Source organism: Dama dama, chromosome 9, assembly GCF_033118175.1.
Source record: "Dama dama isolate Ldn47 chromosome 9, ASM3311817v1, whole genome shotgun sequence".
NCBI lineage: Eukaryota > Metazoa > Chordata > Mammalia > Artiodactyla > Cervidae > Dama > Dama dama.
Genome location: NC_083689.1, coordinates 89,572,672 through 89,591,731, shown reverse-complemented (window position 1 = coordinate 89,591,731; position 19,060 = coordinate 89,572,672). Strand labels below are relative to the sequence as shown.

General features: G+C 38.4%; 1 long non-coding RNA gene across 3 annotated transcripts in view; it reads right to left on the bottom strand.

Moving 5' to 3' along the window:
* LOC133061495 (uncharacterized) overlaps positions 1–19,060 on the bottom strand; it is a 171,897-nt gene that overhangs the window by 125,768 nt on the left and 27,069 nt on the right. For all 3 annotated transcript variants that reach the window (XR_009694001.1, XR_009693999.1, XR_009694000.1), the window contains exon 4: positions 6,496–6,559. This is a non-coding gene — a long non-coding RNA (uncharacterized LOC133061495). The remainder of the gene's footprint in view (positions 1–6,495; positions 6,560–19,060) is intronic.

The window sequence follows — 19,060 nt, the reverse complement described above, 5'->3', positions numbered from 1 at the left end:
CCAAACATCCTGAGAAATTCCCTAAGGAAAAATCACAAAGAAAGATCACAGGAAGTTAGGACTGAAGGGAACTTTAGAGGTCACTGGTGAGGAAAACAGCTATTTTCGTGGAATAAAATAAGAGAGTTAAAGAAACCATAACATCTCTATAATTTAAAAAATTAATGAATATGTAAGTTCAAATAAAGGACTCAGAAAATATAGGTCCTATTAAAAAAAAAATTAGAGATCACTCCAACATGATTCAGTAGATTAATTATATAACAACGGTTTAGTGGTTTTTAGAACTTAGATAATGAATGAATAATAGAAAAATTCAGAGCTTCCAGCTCCTACTTTTAGAACCCTTCTCACCACCTTTTTTTCTCTTTCAGGCAGCCACCTCTGTATTCTATTTCCTTAAGCCTATATTCACCAAACTGATCAATGATTTCAATTAAATTGTAGCTGTTTAGTATGTTAATCTTGCAACAGGTATTTCAACTGAAGACTACAAGGTCTCAAGACCTCAAGAAATGACTAGAAGAATTTTCACTATTGACGAATAATGATAACTATTGACAAACAATCTTTAGTTCACAAAGGGCTTCCAATTTGTCCTCAGAGAGAGCCATCTAGTCACATACATGTGACAGTCCTTAGGGTGGAAGTTACAGGATTATGGTGATGATGTTTGCAACCAAGATAAATGGGAAAGTTTTCTTAGAATTACCCATTTATTATTCACTTTGTAGAACTGCTAAATAATAATAAATACCACTTAGGGAAAGGCACTGTTTCGTCTCCAAAACATTTTCATGATGCAATTTGCTGGGAATGGGAAAAGAGATCGGTGGGAAGTATGTCTTCCCTCAAGAACATACGCATCTTACTAATTAAGCCATGTGTTGTAATTTTATCTAAGCAAGCAGGAATGCACATAAAAGCGCCTAAATTGTACCATAAGAACTTGATCTAAAACACAAGCGTGAAATAGAATAAGAACAGTAAATTATCACTAAGTGGAAGGTGGTTAACACTAGTAGTTCAAAATTCATAGTCAGCAAAGCAGTGCTACACAAACGAGAGCCCCAGGCATGTGCTTCACTTGGGTGGCATAGTAGGACAGAACCACACATCCATGCTGAAGAATTCTGTCTGTGGAGGTTTGTAACAGCCAGCAAGACAAGCAAAGAAACTCACAACATGGAAGTTGTTAGAGGAGAAGCAGCTTTTGGATAGGGAAGATGGTCTCCATGTAGTTCACAGCCTAACGGACAATGTGGTAAGTTCCTCAGTTGTGTCCGACTCTTTGTGACCCTGTGGACTGTAGCCCGCCAGGCTCCTCTGTCCATGGGATTCTCCAGGCAAGAATACTGGAGTGGGTTGTGAAAATTGCATGGTTTCTGCAACGGTCTTTACTGCTCCCCTAACCTTCTAAACCCATCACTGCTCTGTACCTCTCACTGGAGGTTTCCAGTGAGTCAGCTACAAAATCAAGAGTTGCTTCAAAGTTATCATGAACCTCATAGTTATCTTGAACTTCCAGAGTCAATTTTTCCAGAATTATTCAGCAGTGGAAAGCCATGCCCTGAGACCAGACAGACCACTGGTCTGACAGGACAGGCACTGAAGGCATCTAAGGAGTAGGTACACTGAGAAGTCAGCTGAAGACCAGGCATGTACTGGGGGCTCCATGAAGAACTAGCAGGAGCTACAGGGATTCAGAAGCAGAAGTTTTTATATGAAGGGGAGGCAAAAAGGGGAAATCTGGGGAGGAGGGGATTGGTAGTGAAGTACCCAGATGTTAGCTCACATATTCATCCTGTGCTTAAACGTGTGCTCATCTCTAAAGGCCCTCACAATAAGGTTTAGGAAAATTAAATGGTGTATATTTAACCAAATAAAAATAGGGCAAGAGACCCGAGAACAGAAAAAGAGAAAGAGATAGGAGAGAGTAGAGAAGATTGGCCCTCTACAGAGGTGAGGCCAGATTAGCTAGAACTCTATTGAAATGTCATACAGACAATTGTCTTTTCATCGTCCATTTTTTTTAATGTTGCTTTCTCTGACATTCGAGAATCAGATTATCAGCTGGCATTTCTCATTTCTTTCATTTGCCTGAATCTACATGTTCAATCATCCCAAATTTGAGTCATTTGCCCCCTCGAATCTCCTAAAGGCATGTGAACAAACAAACGCTTGTTAGAACTGGAACATAAGAATGAGTAGCCCTGTCTGAGTGGAAGAATGAGGAACTCTTCTGCCATAATTGACATTGGGAACTTATTTCCTTTGCATTTCTGTGCCCTTTTGATTATTTCTTAATTCCTAGCTATGGTCTGAATGGTTAAAACTGACAAGTTGTTATGTGAAGTATTAGTATTTCAGGTTTTCGAGTTAATTTTCTCTACCAGCTTTAGTTCTGAGTTGCAGTGAATACCTTCAAATAAAAGTGGTAGGCATGTGGTTCTGTTACATCTTTATGAGTTGCAATGCGTCTAAATTAGTTCTTCTGTATGAAGTGTTATACTAAAAGCAATGATGCTGGCTCCACGAAATGAACTGCACATAAAATAAACTTATTATTTAAGGTAAATGAATCCTGTAAGGGCTCTTGAATGTCAATGATAGGTATGGAGAGCATTTCATTTGTAGATAGATTTCTCAACATGTCTGATACATGAGAGATTCTGATGATAGGTGAACTCACACTAACGGTTGGAGGCTGGGACACAAATACTATACAAAGCTACATCACCATCAACAAATACTTAAATGGTATCTACCATAGGCCTGGTACTATGCAAGATCAAAGGAATACAAAAATGGATATGATATAATCCTTACGTTCAAAAGACTCACAGTCTAGCCTGAGGGATAAAGATACCTTCAAAACCTGTACAGTATGATGCACTATGAATAAATGCTAAAATAATCACAAAACAGAAGGACCTTGTGCCTTTCTTGGGTGGTCAAGGAAAGTTTCATCAAGAAGATTCATGTCAATGCATGGCAAAAACCACTACAATATTGTAATTAGCCTCCAACTAGTAAAAATAAATGAAAAAAAAAAAAAAGATGTCATTTGAATCCTATCTTGAAAGTAAATACATGTTCCAAAGGTGGAGAAACTGAAATGGTTTCCTGGTGGAAGACATTCAAGATATGGTTAGAACATGGTAATATTCAGCCATTCTTAGCTTGGTGTAGCTATGAAGAGGCTATATAGAAGAGTCTGAAAAGTCGATGGTGCATGGAGTCTTTCTGTGCCACACAGAAGAATCTAGATTTATCCTGGGGAGTGACAGGAGGTCATGGTAGCTTTTAATCACAATTGATAATCCATCAGAAAAACAAAAGATACCATTTAAAGTTTGTGATGTATTTAGTGACCCTCTATCCTCCCCACCATTTACAAGTCTTTGCCTACTACCCTTCTCAAAAATATAGCCAGAGCAGAGTTGCCCTGGAGAGAAAGCTTCTCCAGTTCTCCAGTGGCCATTTACTCTAACCTTACTTTCATCCCCAAACCCTGGCTAATATTCTGCAGCAAACCCAAATGACACAGAATAAAACCCACCAGTAAAATATTTCCGAACACTCAAAATGTTCAGTAAAAGGAATTTCATCTTGCACACCCCAGAAAAACATAATAAAACTTTCATATAAGTATTTATAGCATGATTGATAACATTACTTTTGTCTCATGAAATTCTCAGTATCATGAGAAAGTTCAGAAGCAAATGAGAAGCAGTCACATCATCCTTCATCCACCAGTAAAATCCAGTCACCTTGCAAAGAGGAGTTTTATGGCCTTCAGGAGTGATAGGGTAAGGAGAAGTACAATTGTTTGAGATATCTACATGATATATTTCTGATATCTCACAGAAGTCCCTAAAGAACAACTTATCTTCACTTCTCTCCTGACAACAATTGTGTCAGGAGATGAACTCAAATTGTGCATTGAAGAATGTGACTTAACGTGTTTACTCAGAGAAAAGAATATCTTTTTACACCGTATACACAAGTAATGATTTTATTTTCCCCACCCTTTGCTTTTGTCTATCAATAACATATCTACAACTGGACTGGATCAGTCTTGGGAAGATATTGGCAGTGACAAGATCTGAGTTACAGACAGATTATGCACTTCTGGACTTACACACAAAATCAAAACTAAGGAAGAGGCTAAGACCAGAATGTCATAAATCTCATAAATGAGATATCATTATTCAAGTACCAAAAGTCATCATCAATAAAACAGTGATGAAATTTTACAAAATAAAAATGCACGAAAATCTGTAGAAAAAAAAGCCATGACTTTCCTGCCTGCGTGCCCTTATCTATTCATACATATCTTGCTTCTCTTTATTTACTCAACTTTTTTATAAACCACTCATGCTTTTTTGGTCAGATGGATCTAAACACTGACCAGACTTGGTCAGACTTTAATCAGAGGATCTAAACACTCTCTGGGAAATTTTTCCTGTCTCACCCCTTGACTACATGAAAATAAAGATGCTAACTGTGGCAAATTTTCCACAAGAATATCTGCTTCCTAAAATGTTTAATTGACAACAGAAATAAGACAGGTGTTAAAGGTTATCACAATTATATTGACTTTCATTTTATTCCATTAGCAACTTTTTGTTAACTTTTCAAATTATGCATTGTTACCTTGACCCATTTTTTAGATGCCTCATTGGATCTGAAAGGTAGTAATTTGGGACTTAAAATTTGAACTTTCGATTGTTATATTTTTAGCACAACCCAAAGGTGTTCATGGGAAAACGTGGATCTAGATTAGAAAATACAGAGGTGTTTTATGAAAGCCACTATCCTTTCTAGTTCAAGTCACTTTTCATACTAAATTTTTCCTAAAATTAATTTTTCACTCATATCTTTAGCTAATTACTCATTCAGTTAATTGGATTAATTTTAATAGTGGGTTTTAAAATTGTGTCCCTTTGCTAGCTGTAAGAATGAAAATATTTTAAAATGATGTATGCTAATTTAACATCGCACTATAAATGTATACCTTTTAAAAATTTTGAAGCACAAAGATTTTACACACTGTAGATGTTATTGCAGTTTCTACATGAAATTGTTGAGATTCAGGAATCATGAACCGTGCCTAAGTTCTTGGAAACTATGTGTCTGCTATGGTGGCTGTTGGCTCCTGCAAATGGAAAAAAGTGCCACAGAGAATTTCAACCAACATGAAGCAACTGTTCCAAAGAATGTGGTTTAAGATTTTCAAAGACCAGTCAGACAGTTAAAGCATGCAGCTGTACTAGAAGGTGACCAAGAATAAGAATAGATGAATCAAATAGCAAATGCATTACAAGACAGGTTTGAATTGCCAGGACTAAGTTAAGTTTTGTATTTTTACCTGAAGAGCATTCACATTTTAAAAGAAGCTGAATTAAAATGGTAGCAACAGACACACAGTAAATTTCAAAATTGAGCCATGGTCAACAAAATGGTAAATAAATCATGTCCAAAGTCAAAAGTTATCTTGACAATGGGAAATACCTAAATCCTGTATGTTCTTTTGAGGACTGCACATATGACAATTTTAAGTCATGCTAAAATTCAACTACAAAATTCTCCCAGAATAAATTAGCTTCCAAAAATCAAACATTTTCAGAGAGCCTATAAAAAAAAAAAAAGATAAGTGTGAAATGTAGGCCTTCTGTGGAATCACCAAAATCTCTCAGCTCTTTATTCTTCTTTCTAAAAAGTTTCCTGCTGAAATATAATTTAGAGAACACACAGAAAATAAATGTAAGATGGGCCAAGAAAGTGTGAGGGCTGAGACTACAATGACAATTTAGAGAATGTACATGTTATTAAACGTCAACCAGTCTCTTCTTGGTGAACACAACTCATTATTTCTAAAGGAAATCAGGCTTGACCCACACCATTGTGAATTACTTATATAAATTAAATACGCCACTTCTAGAGAAAACTTAGGTCAGCAGCAGATGTTGGTAAATTCCTACAGAAATGCATGCCCAGAGAACATTTTTTTTTTTTTTTAAATGGCAGAAATCTGCTAGCTATTCCTGCCTTATCTGCAACAGCTGAGCAATCTTGCAGTGCCACGCGGAGACGGAAAACTTGGCTCAGACATAGCGTGGACAAGCTTGCCTTAATCACATTGCTCTTTTACACGTGCACAAGGACATCAACATTGACAGTACAGAGTAAAGCAGCCATTTGCTGAAAACAACTGTCAACGTTGTCAAGTTTTTGGAACCCTCTTATAATGTGATTTGTATGACAAATCTTGTGGCATTTTGTTTGTCAGCAACAGTAGTGAATTTCCATGTATCTGGGAAGGCAGGAGAAATGCTCAGAAGTGGATTCGGTTTCTTTACACAGACTGCGTTAAGGGAAAACAGTTATTAATTTTAAAATGACAGATTTCAAATAGATCGAGAAGTTTGAAAGTGGAATTTCATTTAAAATAATCACACAAGTCTCTTTTTCCCCCCCTTCCGCTCAAACCTTGAAAAACGGCAAGAGGCGTTCAATTTTTCCCTTGTTGCGCTGCAGGTCTTGAAAACGGTTCCTGTAAAAATATTAATATTTTAGAGACGGGAATCTGTAGCAGTAATTACTGGGGTGTGTTCTAAGTGACAACATTGGGTTCAGTCCCTTCCTCCTGAATGAGGTGTGCACCGCCATGCAGCTCATGAAATCGGATGTAACAAGTTATAACTAACCTAGCGCACACCAGTGTTATTCAACAATGTGCCTATTAAGAGACGATTACGGAGATCTTCTGGTTCATTAGTTTTTCAACATTTCCTTTATTCCTACGCTAGCTGCGTTTTTCATACACTCTTCCCTAATGTGCTTCACACGTTTGTCCCCGGGCAAGGTCCTCCCTCGTGTGGGTGGACTTCGCTTGAATAGGCCATATGACAGACGGCTACCCCCTTCCGGCACCTGCCATCAAATGCCCTTGGGTGGGTGAGACCAATGTCCCCACCCAGCCAGGAAAATCTTGGGACTCTGCACCTCTACACTACTCCGGTTCCTTTAGAAGAGATCTGATCAAACCTAATGAGAGAATCCTTTGTATGCTTCTTTCGCTAACTGGTTAAAGAACTCCAGAAAAGATAGTCTCTCTCCCTGTTATGATTCATTTCTCCTTTCCTCAAAATGTGCTCAATATACTGCCTAGAATCACTTTTGTAAATATTAGGTACTCAGTGAGACACAGTTGGAGAATGAATGCTTCCAACTATATCCAGTTCTCTCTCCTTTTTTTCCTTCCCTTTATTTTTCTGGGAAGTCTTAGATGAGGTGCCAAGAGGAGCAAGAGGAATATAATGCAAGTCACATAAGTGATTTAAAATTTTCCAGTAGCCATATTAAAAAATAAATAGGAACAAATGAATGAATTTCAATAATATTTTTATTGAACCCAATATATCCATTTTTTGTTGTTGTTGTTTAGTTGTGTCCCACTCTTTGCAACCCCAGAGACTGTAACCCGCCAGGCTCCTCTGTCCATGGGGTTTTCCAGGCAAGAATACTGCAGTGGGTTGCCATTCCCTTCTCCAGGGGATCATCCAGACCCAGGAATCAAACCCTCATCTCCTGCATTGGCAGGCAGGTTCTTTAATGCTAAGTCACCTGAGAAGTCCAATATGTCCATAAGGTTGTATAAAATATTCCTGTTTCTTTGTAGTATTTTCTAGAAATCTGGTGTGTATTTTATACGTGCAGCACATCTCAAATAGGACTAGGCACCTTTCAAGGGCTCAACAGCCCCAGTGGCTAGTGGCTACCATACTGCACAGCCGAGTTCTAGAAAAACTGCTTTGTTCACTTCCTTATGTGACTTCAGGTAAATCTCTTTTCTATTGAGTCTCATTTTCTCTATCTCTTAAAAGGGCTTTAATAATTTCTCTCCTATTTTCATCTGTAGGTAGCTTGTGATTAACATAGAGAAATACATTTAAAAGTATTTTGAAAGCTAGGAATTTCTCTCGAGTTTTAATTTTTCATTGTTATTTCCTCTTTCATTCCCTAGAAATCTCTCACTCTTCCCTTTTTTCTTTTCTTTTTACTGGCTGCTAGTTAAAAATCACATATGGTACGTAAGGCTTGATGTGTTTTATGGTTTAAAAAACTATTCTCTTAAAGTATTAAGTCCTTCCTCTCTCAATAGCAGCTTACCTTCATGAAATCCCAACCTTAACGATAATATCAATAGCTTGCCTTTTTTGTGGTCACTGTTTCTAAAAGACACATTCCCTGGTTCTGATTTCCTTCTTCTATCTTTCAGCTGGGCTTTGATACTTCTAGACTAGAGCTTAGCTGAGTGTCAAAGATAATGCAGAGATAAAAAGACAAGACTTCCATACCAAACTTTATTTTAAACCTCCAGCTTATTCTCTATTTTTCAAAACAGTTAAAATTGAAAATTATATATGCAGTTGAGATTTCAATCACTCCATTTTTAGTACAACCTAAAGGTGTTCACAGGAAAACGTGGATCTAGAGTAGAAAATGAGTTTTATGAAAGCAACCGCCGTTTCTAGCTCAAGTCTCTTTCATCCTAAAGTTCTCCTAAATGAAATAAATGGCTAATATTTTTAGCTAATTACTTGCTCACGGGTAGTAAACGCCTGGTTAGGGAACCTCACTTCATATTCCCACTGTTCCATTTATTTAAGTTCTGAGAACATCCTTTGCCATGCCACGATCCTTACTGGCTTTTCCCATGGCTTTTCCCCTCTAGACTACCTCACATTCATTTTTGTTCTCTCCACCTCTCCCTCCCTCTGTCCCCCTCTGCTTCTTTCTCTGTCTCTCTCTTCCCCTTGCCCTCCCAACCAACTCACAAGGTGTGTTTTCAGACTAAAGCCACACTGTAACCACACCATTTTCCTCCTCCTACCCTCTCCCTAGAGCAGCTTGTATTTATTATCTGGCAGGCTGGAAGCTGGCTATGGCAAAAGAACTTTGAACTTTTTGTTTGTTGGCTTACCAACAGCCACTGTCCTGGATTCTATAAATATAACATTTAAAATACAAATTTACCATATAAAATATATTAAGTTAAAAAAACATCTTAGAAGAATCTAGGAGTACCATGAGCTGTCCTCCTCGTCTGTCCCAATAAAACAGCCATCTATCTGAACAGTGATCTAAACGTTGTGGGTTTTTCTGAATGCTTTTGAATATGATCTTAATCACCATTTCCAGTGATGTGTCTACATACCAGCTGCAGCCCTGCTGATTACAGCATCAATACCAATTGATTCTCTAACACACACTTGCAACGTCTATTGTATCTCATTGCACACTGCACACTACTGGTAGTTAGCCAAAGCTAAGAGGGAAAAAAAGATTTTGTGTACAGAACACATGGGCCCCCGAGAGTTTCATAATCCGCAGAACAGAAGAATCAGGTACTCCATGTCAGGCTAAATGGTTTCTTACAGTTAATGTGTTTGGTGGCCACAGACTCAAATAATTCTCTTGTCCAGAGCCAGGGTTACTCAGCTGTATAATAACCTCTGAAGTCTCTCCTTCGAAACGGACTCAGGATTCATGGCTTTAATTTTGCCACTGATAATGTGAAAAGTATACTCCACATAGTCCTGAGCAAGCATTCACTCTCAGCTTCCACTATAATGACATTCTAATTGTTTCTAAAGTTTAGGAAGGATAAAATGGTTAATCTCCGTGATGACAAAAGGAAGCCAGGAAAATAAAGTGACACAGTTGAATGAACTGTGAGGAAATAAAGTGCACAACATGCGATAATGCCATGACTCCGTGTTACTGCGCATTTCTGGGTTGAAAAGATATGGCTTGATGGGTAATTTGTCATGCTGTGCAATAGAGAACAACAGTAAAGAGACTTCAGACAGAAGAAAATTACACAAATAGCAGGGTGGAAAGGTATAATTGAAGATGGCAAAAGATTGAAAGAAAGACATTTAAAATTACTGTACTGACCTACTAAATGCACTTGGGCGTGGAATCCTGGCCTCACAAGAAGAGGCATTAAATGACTGCGGGCTGTGACACTACTGCGGAGTAATGCCAATCTCCCAAGCTCTCGGAGGAGAAAATCACAATGCAGAGCTGAGTTTCAACAGCCTCAACCTGCTTTCCTTCCAAGAGGAGCCTGGGCTTCTGGTGAACTCGGGAAAAGTTTTCCTAAATAAGTTTCGCTTTTTTAAAAAATTATGAGTAGATTTCATTTAGTATTTGGGGAGCTTAACTCCTTCACTTTCTGAAGTCAGTAAAGCTCCACTCTGTGAAACTGCAAAACCACCGTAATATTTTTATTAATGAATTCATGCAAAAGGATTTTGTTTCTCATGTGTGGTTAAGTTTCTTTCACATGAGTCCAAGAGAGCAGCCTGATGCTGTGCAAAGCACATCCATAAGCCTGAGGGCAGGAGACACCACGCTCCTCTGCAGGCTCATTTGTCATGCAAGGCTCTGGGCAAGTGGCTTAACTTCACTAAATCCAGTCTTCTTCTCAGTAGAAGGGGAAACACGGACCAGATACTTTCCAAAGATTTCTACCAAAGATGTGTGTGCGTGCATACAAAGTCATTCCAGTCATATCCAACTCTTTGCGACCCTATGTACTGTAGCCTGCCAGGCTCCTCTGCCCATGGAATTCTCCAGGCAAGAATACCAGAGTGGGCTGCCATGCCTTCCTCCAGGGGATCTTCCCAACCCAGGGATTGAACCTGTGGCTCCTGCTTTGCAGGATGATTCTTTACCACTGAGCCACGGGGGAAGTCCACCCGTTGTTCTACCCCAAACAGCAGAACCTCCAAAAAACTTCTCAACAAAGGTTGCTTTCTTTTCCTTCCCAGGGTCTCAAAGCAGAGAATGTCCCAACCAACCATACTTTGTGATAGGTTATTCATCTCCTTTGCTTCCTTCAATTAGAGAATATGTGTTCACCTGTCACAATTACATGGTAAACTTATAAATCATTTGCAGTGTCCATGAATTACACAGTTCTTTCTATTTCTTACATATAACTATAGAACCATAATGTACCTTAAAAAGCTAATTTTTCATAACAATGAAGAACTTATTAATATTACAGGAATGTGATATTTATATAAAGGAAAATGCTATCTTTGATGATAACACTAAATAAGGCATTAAGTGGGAGCATTTTAGCAATTCTTATTGTTATTAACTGCCCCCCAAAGTAATTTCTTCCAGAAAGCAGAAATTTGGGGTTATAATTCCATGAACTGCTCAAAAATATCTTCTAATCGGAACTGTCTGAAATATATTACAGGTTGTGTGAAAATGTGTAAAAATTACTTATAATTAATGGAACAGTGGTTTCCAAGTTTAAAACAGTTTTTATAACTTAGAAAAAGCTAAATAAACTTCTAAAAGAGGTCTTAATCAATAAAACGATCCTGTCTAGTTGATATCGTAAGGAATTCACTAAATTAAGAGATTTCACACTTTCAGGTACATTTAAAAGTATTTAGAAAGACTACACAAGACAGAGTTGTGACATACTCTGGGAAGACATCTAGAATTTGCCTTAGAGATGTTTAGAGACTCACTAGCCCACTGCAAAAAGCCCTTAACATCACAAACAGAATTGGGGGTTAGATTCCAATATGAGATATCAATATCATTATATATTATTATTATAATATTCTTTTTCTCCAAGTTAAACATTTAAGATGTTCAATCATTGGTGCTTTATAAATTATAATACTGATGCTAATGAGCAGCAAGTACTATATGCCATTCTAGCCAAAAGCATCTTTTCATTAATTTATTTCAATATATGAAGCTTACTTTAAAACTTCAAATGGAAAATGCACTCTAGTAGAATCCAGCAAAATCCTTCCCCAACTCCACAGTCTACTACTAGTATACTACACATCAAAGAACAGACAGAAAGGTGATTTCTGGTTAATATCAGTAAAATCATGTATTAATCATTTAATTAGAAGCTTCTAAAATCATAAAACTAAAAGAAACATCAGAAAGTCACCTGAGCTGGAATTTTATCACATGGGTTTACCTTTTAAGAATGTGATGAGGAAAGACAGCATTCCAATAGACAAATACTCATCCAACACATGAGTCTCATTGACTTTTATGGTCTTGCCCCATTTTGGAACTGTACAGTGTATAGATATGCACATCTATTCTTGAGAAAAATCCTATCCAGACTAGTTCATCATATCAGAGTCAAAAAACTCCTCAGAAACTGCAAGACTCATGTTTCACCACCCACATTTCATGACTATTTATAAGAAACCTAATCAGGACCATAAATGTTATAACCATTCTTATCAATGTAGAAATGAAGAGGTCCAAATGCTGTCATTTAATAAAAGAATATGTGCATGCATACTAAGTTGCTTCAGTCATATCTGATTTTTTGTGATTCTATGGACTATAGCTTGCCAGGCTCCTCTGTCCATAGGATTCTCCAGGCAAGAATACTGGAGTGGATTACCATCCCCTCCTCCAGGGGATCTTCCCGACACAGGGATCGAACCCATGTCTCTTACCGTCTCCTGCATTGGCAGGTGGGTTCTTTACCACTAGCACCACCTGGGAAGCCCTTAATAAAAGAATAGTGGATCACTGATTCATTTGTACATTTAACAAGCACTTACTAGCTCCCTACGATGCCAGGCAACATGCTAGGCACCAGGAACAGACATGCAATTAAACAGGCATGGACTCTGCCCTTACAGAGTCTAGTGCAGAAGAATAGGCAGTGAACAAATAACAGTGAAGTATGGTGAGTGGTAAAGATGGGCTAAGTACAGGGAAGGAGGGGACCACACAAGGCTCTATTAAACCTCTCTGGCAAGATAAGGTGAAGCTGAGACGAGGAGTGAGTAAGGGAGTTGCTTTTGTACAATGTACTCTCTCACTTCTATGTCTTTGCACCCATGTCCCTCATTTCCTGCATACCCTCTCCACCGCCTTGTTCCTTCTCATCCTCCTGGATTTAGTTCGGGCAGCACCTCTTCTAGGAATCCTTTTCTGAATCCCTCATCTCCATCAATCTAGAATGAAAATCCTCCCACACTCCCCACCCCACCAATGCTCTCACCAAACCCATATATAGCCATAACCACCAGTCCTGTAATTGCCTGCAAAGGCTTGGCCTCTTGGAGCTAATAAAATCCAAGACAAGGTTTCTTTGAAGCTCTTGGGAAGGCCTTTCTAACTCTTCAAGAAAGACTCAGAAGTAGCCCCTCTTGCTTGATAGCTGTCTTGCTACCAGCCCCTGATGACGCTGATCCACCAAGAAGGTAAGGAAAAAGGATGAAAGGAACTAAGTCAAAACTACTAGATTAGAATTTTTCTGAATTCCACCCTACCTCTGGACTTTCAGTGGTGGGGCCAACAAATTTTCTTATTTCTAAAGCCATTTGAAGTTGGGTTTTCTGTTACCTATAGTCTAAAGCATAGTAACTGACAGAAACATTATAGAGGAGAATCATCTTTTTTCCTTAGCATCCAACATACTATCTAGCCCATAGCAGTTGTTCAATAAATGCTTCTTAAATACCTGACGTTGAAGCTGAAACTTCAATACTTTGGCCATCTGATGTGAAGAGCTGACTCATTTGAAAAGACCCTGATGCTGGGAAAGATTCAAGGCGGGAGGCAAAGGGGACGACAGAGGATGAGATGGCTGGATGGCATCACCGACTCAATGGACATGAGTTTGGGTAAACTCCGGGAGTTGGTGATGGACAGGGAGGCCTGGCGTGCTGCAGTCCATGGAGTCGCAAAGAGTCGGACATGACTGAGCAACTGAACTGAACTGAAATACCTGAACTAAGCAATTCAAAGATAGCATGTGACAGCAATGAAATCATAAATTTTATACCTAAGAAAACGGAAAACAAATCCAGTTTTAAACTAGGATTTTTAAAAGTGCTTTAAAACTGTAATTAGAAAGTATGACGTTTTCAGAGCTTTCCTATATGGTAGACAAAGCAAATCTCGTCCTCCTCTGTTTTAACCCTGCTCCCACCGAGCCTTCTATCTTGCCTCTACTATGCTCACGAGGCACTTCCTCTTACATGCTTGCCACTCAGTGTCCTCATTGTTTTTACCCACCCCACTTTCAAAATCCTATTCTCCAGAAAGAGCTGGTAAGCTCGCTCACTCTGAGATCTATGGGTCTGGCATTTTTAAACAAAGTGTTAACACTTCAAGGGTTATTCGTAAAACCCTCAAATTTTCATCTCTGTGCAACTTCTGGTATCAGCAAACAGGTAGAGGAGGCATTTGAGGTGTCTGATAGCCAACTTTGTGGCCATGAAACAGCAGGAAGAGATGCCTGATTTCCTGGCAGACGAGGGCAACTCCAAACATTGTCATCAATGACCAGCCCCACAGCTCAAAAGGAGCCTACTCTTGTTCCATTTTCTTAAGAAAAAATAATCCAATAACCAGTGAACCACATCTACCAAGTGATATTCATGCCTCTAAGAAGTTCTGACTGTAGACTTTATCCCTGGGATAAGATTTAACACCACCTGGTCTGTATCCCATTAGGAACCAAATACCACCACAAGCGTAAGAAGCATCTACATGAGAAATTCCCCTACCTTCAAATCCTATGAGGTAATAATAGACAATGCTTGACTGACTCCAACACTGAGCAAACTCAGGATTCTTGTTTATAGACTCCAAACTCCAAGGAAAAGTAAACTCCTTTTAAAAAGAAGATGTCCCTAAAGTTTCAATCTAGAACAACTGCAAATTACTTTGGCTACCATTTATTTTGCAAATCAGATATTTCAGGGCCACCTTTATTGCCAAACATAAAAGCATCCCACTGCACACCTCAACAGAATTGCCTGTGTATCCTTAATGTCTCTCTAAGCAATTTTATGCAGTCAGCACCCTATACATTAGGAAAGGAATAGATGTGTGCTTTATGGGTTTCTTATAATAGCAACAAACCTTCATAATCAGACCCATTCCTTAATTTTGCTTACTTTTTTATGCAGCTGCATTGATACTACATTGCTAGACAAAAGACAAGAATGAACGTTAAGACTTGAGTTTAAAAAGAAACAAACCCACAACAGTACAGCCATCCAAGGCACAAGTGCTGAGCTTGTGGGGGGAAAAAAAAACAGCCCCCATTTTATTAAATAATAGTGTTCATGCAAGAATGTCTGAAGTACTCTGCAAGGCTAATTAGGACAGATCAATGCACACTTACCTCTTCAGAAGGCTGAAAGGTGTGTAGTGACTATATGTCATTAAAAATTTACTTGACCATGGGCATCAGATGTCCATGAGAGAATGACCCTGATGAGCACTCTAAGTTTCCATTTTGCTCATATCATCCTTAATGCATCAAAAACGCCATAGACACCATCACTATCACATGGCCTCATAGCAGCTGAGGTGCTATATATGTTTGAGAGGGTGGTGTCAATTAACTATATTATCTATAAAGCCACACTTGCAATTACTACCACTTCAAAATTTATTATTAACACATTTGGCAGGGTTTTTTTTCAAAGTAACATTTATTTAAAGGTTAATCAAAATTCTTAGAACAGCATTTATTATAATGTGATTTTTGATAATTGACTAAATCAGTGGCTCTTAAGAAAAACACCCTTGTCTCGGTCCTGCTCAGTATACACCACAGTGCCTATTTGGGGAAAAGAAATACATATTAGAAATGTTCATTTCAGACCTCGTCATGGAAGATCATATATTAATGTAATCAGGTGGTACATTTACATGCTCATTAGTAATCCATCATTAGTCCAAATGCTCACTATTAGGAATAAATGTACAACGAGTTATTCAGAATACCCAGAAATAGTATTTCTTATTTAAACATTCAGAATAAGCTGACTGAAATAAGTGCACACCTTGAATTTGAACTTTCAAGGCATATCACTAAAGTCAATCAGTTATGTCAGGATACTCTTCTATAATAATCTTAATTATAAAATTCTTGCCCCTCCCTTAAGGCATGGAGCAGTGGGGGAGAGTTCCAGTATCTAAATCTTTCTAATTCACTGTAACTGCAAAAATTCCTGATGAAGTGTGTGTTTAAATTTTATGCTTTAATACATAGCATGCCACTAAAAACCACATTAGTTATGCTTTATGCTATTTAATCATATGTCAAAATCTGTAAAATCTGTTCTAGCATGCTAAGGTAATTTAACTGCAATTAATCAATCAAAGAAATAAATAAAATATAATAAATGCCAAATAATGTAACATCTTAAAAAACAAACCACTATATACACATTTATTCTAAAAATACTTATTAGCCAACACCACTGAAGGAAAAACAGAGTGAAAATTAGATTTACTGAATCTTTTTCCCATTAGTAGCTAGCTAGATCTACATTTAAAAATGGTTTAAAAAGGTCTTTGGCGTGTTCTGGTTTGCCAACTAAAATGGGAGCAACCTGAGGGTCAGAATGTTTTGGTTTTTTACCCCTGTGCCTAACACAATGTCTTAATTATAACAGGTGTTCAGTGTCTAACAGATGAAAGAATGAATGACTCAAATATGCACAGACTAGATTCTTTCAACATAATGTTTAGCACCTACAATGAGAGTTCTACTCGAATTAAAAATAAATTTTAAGAAGAGCCCTACTTTTCCTTCTGGCAAAAACTATATATTATACTTCACTGGCATTCAACTAAAGTTAGTGTCAGTTTCTCCATTAATTCTTTCCTTTTTCATAGAGTCAGTTATGAACCAGTAAGGAATGTTGGTGATGTGTGTTTGTATTTCTCCCTCCAAATGAAAACAATGATTTTCTTTTCAGGGAATGTAATTTAATAGTTTGAGGATACAGTTTTGGACCAACACCAGGAAGGCCAATGAGTCCTGGGTCCAGTCAGCAAGAATTCATCAAGCATCAAGTACATTCCCCACACTAGGCTACAAATACACCAGAGGAGTCAAAAGCATGCCCCTGCTTTCCAGACCATAAGTCAGAGGAGAAGACACATATGCATTCACTCAACAAGAATTACTGAGTACACTTTACTCCACGCAGCACATGAAAGGGGAGGAGGGCAGTCAACAAGTCTCAGTTCTCCACCAGGGCTAACAAAGAAATTAACCAGTAACTGTATGCCAAGCAAAAAGTTATGAATATCATTGAAAAAATACGAACTAATTCCTGCTGGAACCCTAGAAGAGAAAGCTCTTGAAATCATGGAAGTCTTATGGAAACAGGTGGCATACAAATAGATCAAGAGAATCTCCCAGATAACATAAATTAATGCATTCACTAGTGATGAGGGGTTGAAAGTAAGGGTCCATAAGTATTCGAAGCATGTTATTCACTTTCTCGATAATGACTGACTTTATTTTTTCTTCTTAACAATTTGTTTCGGCCACATAAAAGAGTAACTTCCAGATTAATGATCACTCAGTACAAGGAACACTGAAGAATTTGCCTTACAAGGTTCTTGATGATAACTGTAGCTGAGAAATCCCAAGACTGAAATTATCACAAGGATATTACAACAAAGACTGGCCCCTTCCACCACTACCCCACTAACCCACAAGTGGCCAGTGAGCACTTGACTATGACCAGTCCAAACTGAGTTAATGCTGTAAGTGTAAAAATATTCACTGACCTTGAAAGACTTACTTACAAAAGAAAATATACTGGTAACCTTTATAGTTATTACCTGTTGAGATAATAATATTTTTTAATATATTGAGCAGCATATGTATATCATGATTTTCACATGTATCGCTGCACTTTATACTGTGGATACTAGAAAGTTACTGAACAGTGCTCATCTAAAGGCATTTTGAAGAAGAATGATTTTTTGAAGTATATCATGCTAGAAAGGAAGGATTAAAATTCAACAGCATGCACCAGCATTTTAATATGATAATCAGATACAAAAATTTTATATAATGAAAATGCATTCTTCCCCAAAATGTATCAATTTTACACCTCCCTTTTTATCTGACTGGCAGAAAGCTTAAGTCTAAAAGTCAAGCTACTCAACTCCAGTCTATTTTGCAGCAGGGACTAGATTTTCTGGTTCAGTTTAATCCTACCCTTTATTTCTTACTTGCCTTAGTTCCATTCTTTACTGTAATCATCTTATTGTTAAGTTATGAAAAAGCTTTTGGAACTAGGAAGAGTTAAATAGCAAATAAGAAAGTGAGTGAGGGACGTCCCTGGTGGTCCAGTAGTTAAGAGTCTTCCTTGCAATGCAGGGGACAAGGGTTCAATCCCTGGTCAGGGAACTAAGATCTCAAAAGCTCTGAAGCAACTAAACCTGCACCACAACTAGAGTCTGTGCATTGCAGAGAAAGATCCCATGTGCCACAACTAACACCTGATGCAGCCAAATAAAACAAATAAATAAATATGGAAAGAAAAAAAAAAAAAAGAAAAGAAAGCAAGTGAGCCTCTGACTATGGTATCAGTGAGAGGCCACTCTCCAGAGACAGATGATGTCAGTGGTCCTTCTCCCAGTTACAGGTGTGAGGCAGAATGGATGTTTGGCAATACTGGGCCAGTTCTCACATTTGGTATCATAAACGCAGCGCTGGCCCCATCCAAGGCTGTCCCCCAAGGGTCAGTGAGATAGGCATAATATTCAAAGGGTACAGCAAGTGCTGAAGTCATCTGCAGCTGTGGGTGCTCGCGTGCTGCATACTAAGTCACTTTGGTCATATCTGACTCTCTGCGACCCTTATGGACTGTAGTCCAGTAACTTGGTATCAAACCAGGCAGAGGAAGGAGCCACTACCTGGAGACCTAGAAATCAGGCAACGAGTGGTCATTTCAGATCTGATCATGTTCTGTAAGACACTACAGTGGGAAGTGAAGAGACAGCATCCAAAGATCCAAGAAGAACTAGCAGAGACCTCGACCTGTAAAGAGAGAAAAGGGGATAACTTCTGTAACCATGAAGCCAGGCGGGTCCCTTGGGGCTAGGTTCAGAGTCAGGGCCTCCAGGATCCAGCAGACTACAGAGATTTGAGCTGGGAATGAGCAGTGAGGCTAGCAGCTGTTGTTGGGCACCAGATGTACCCACT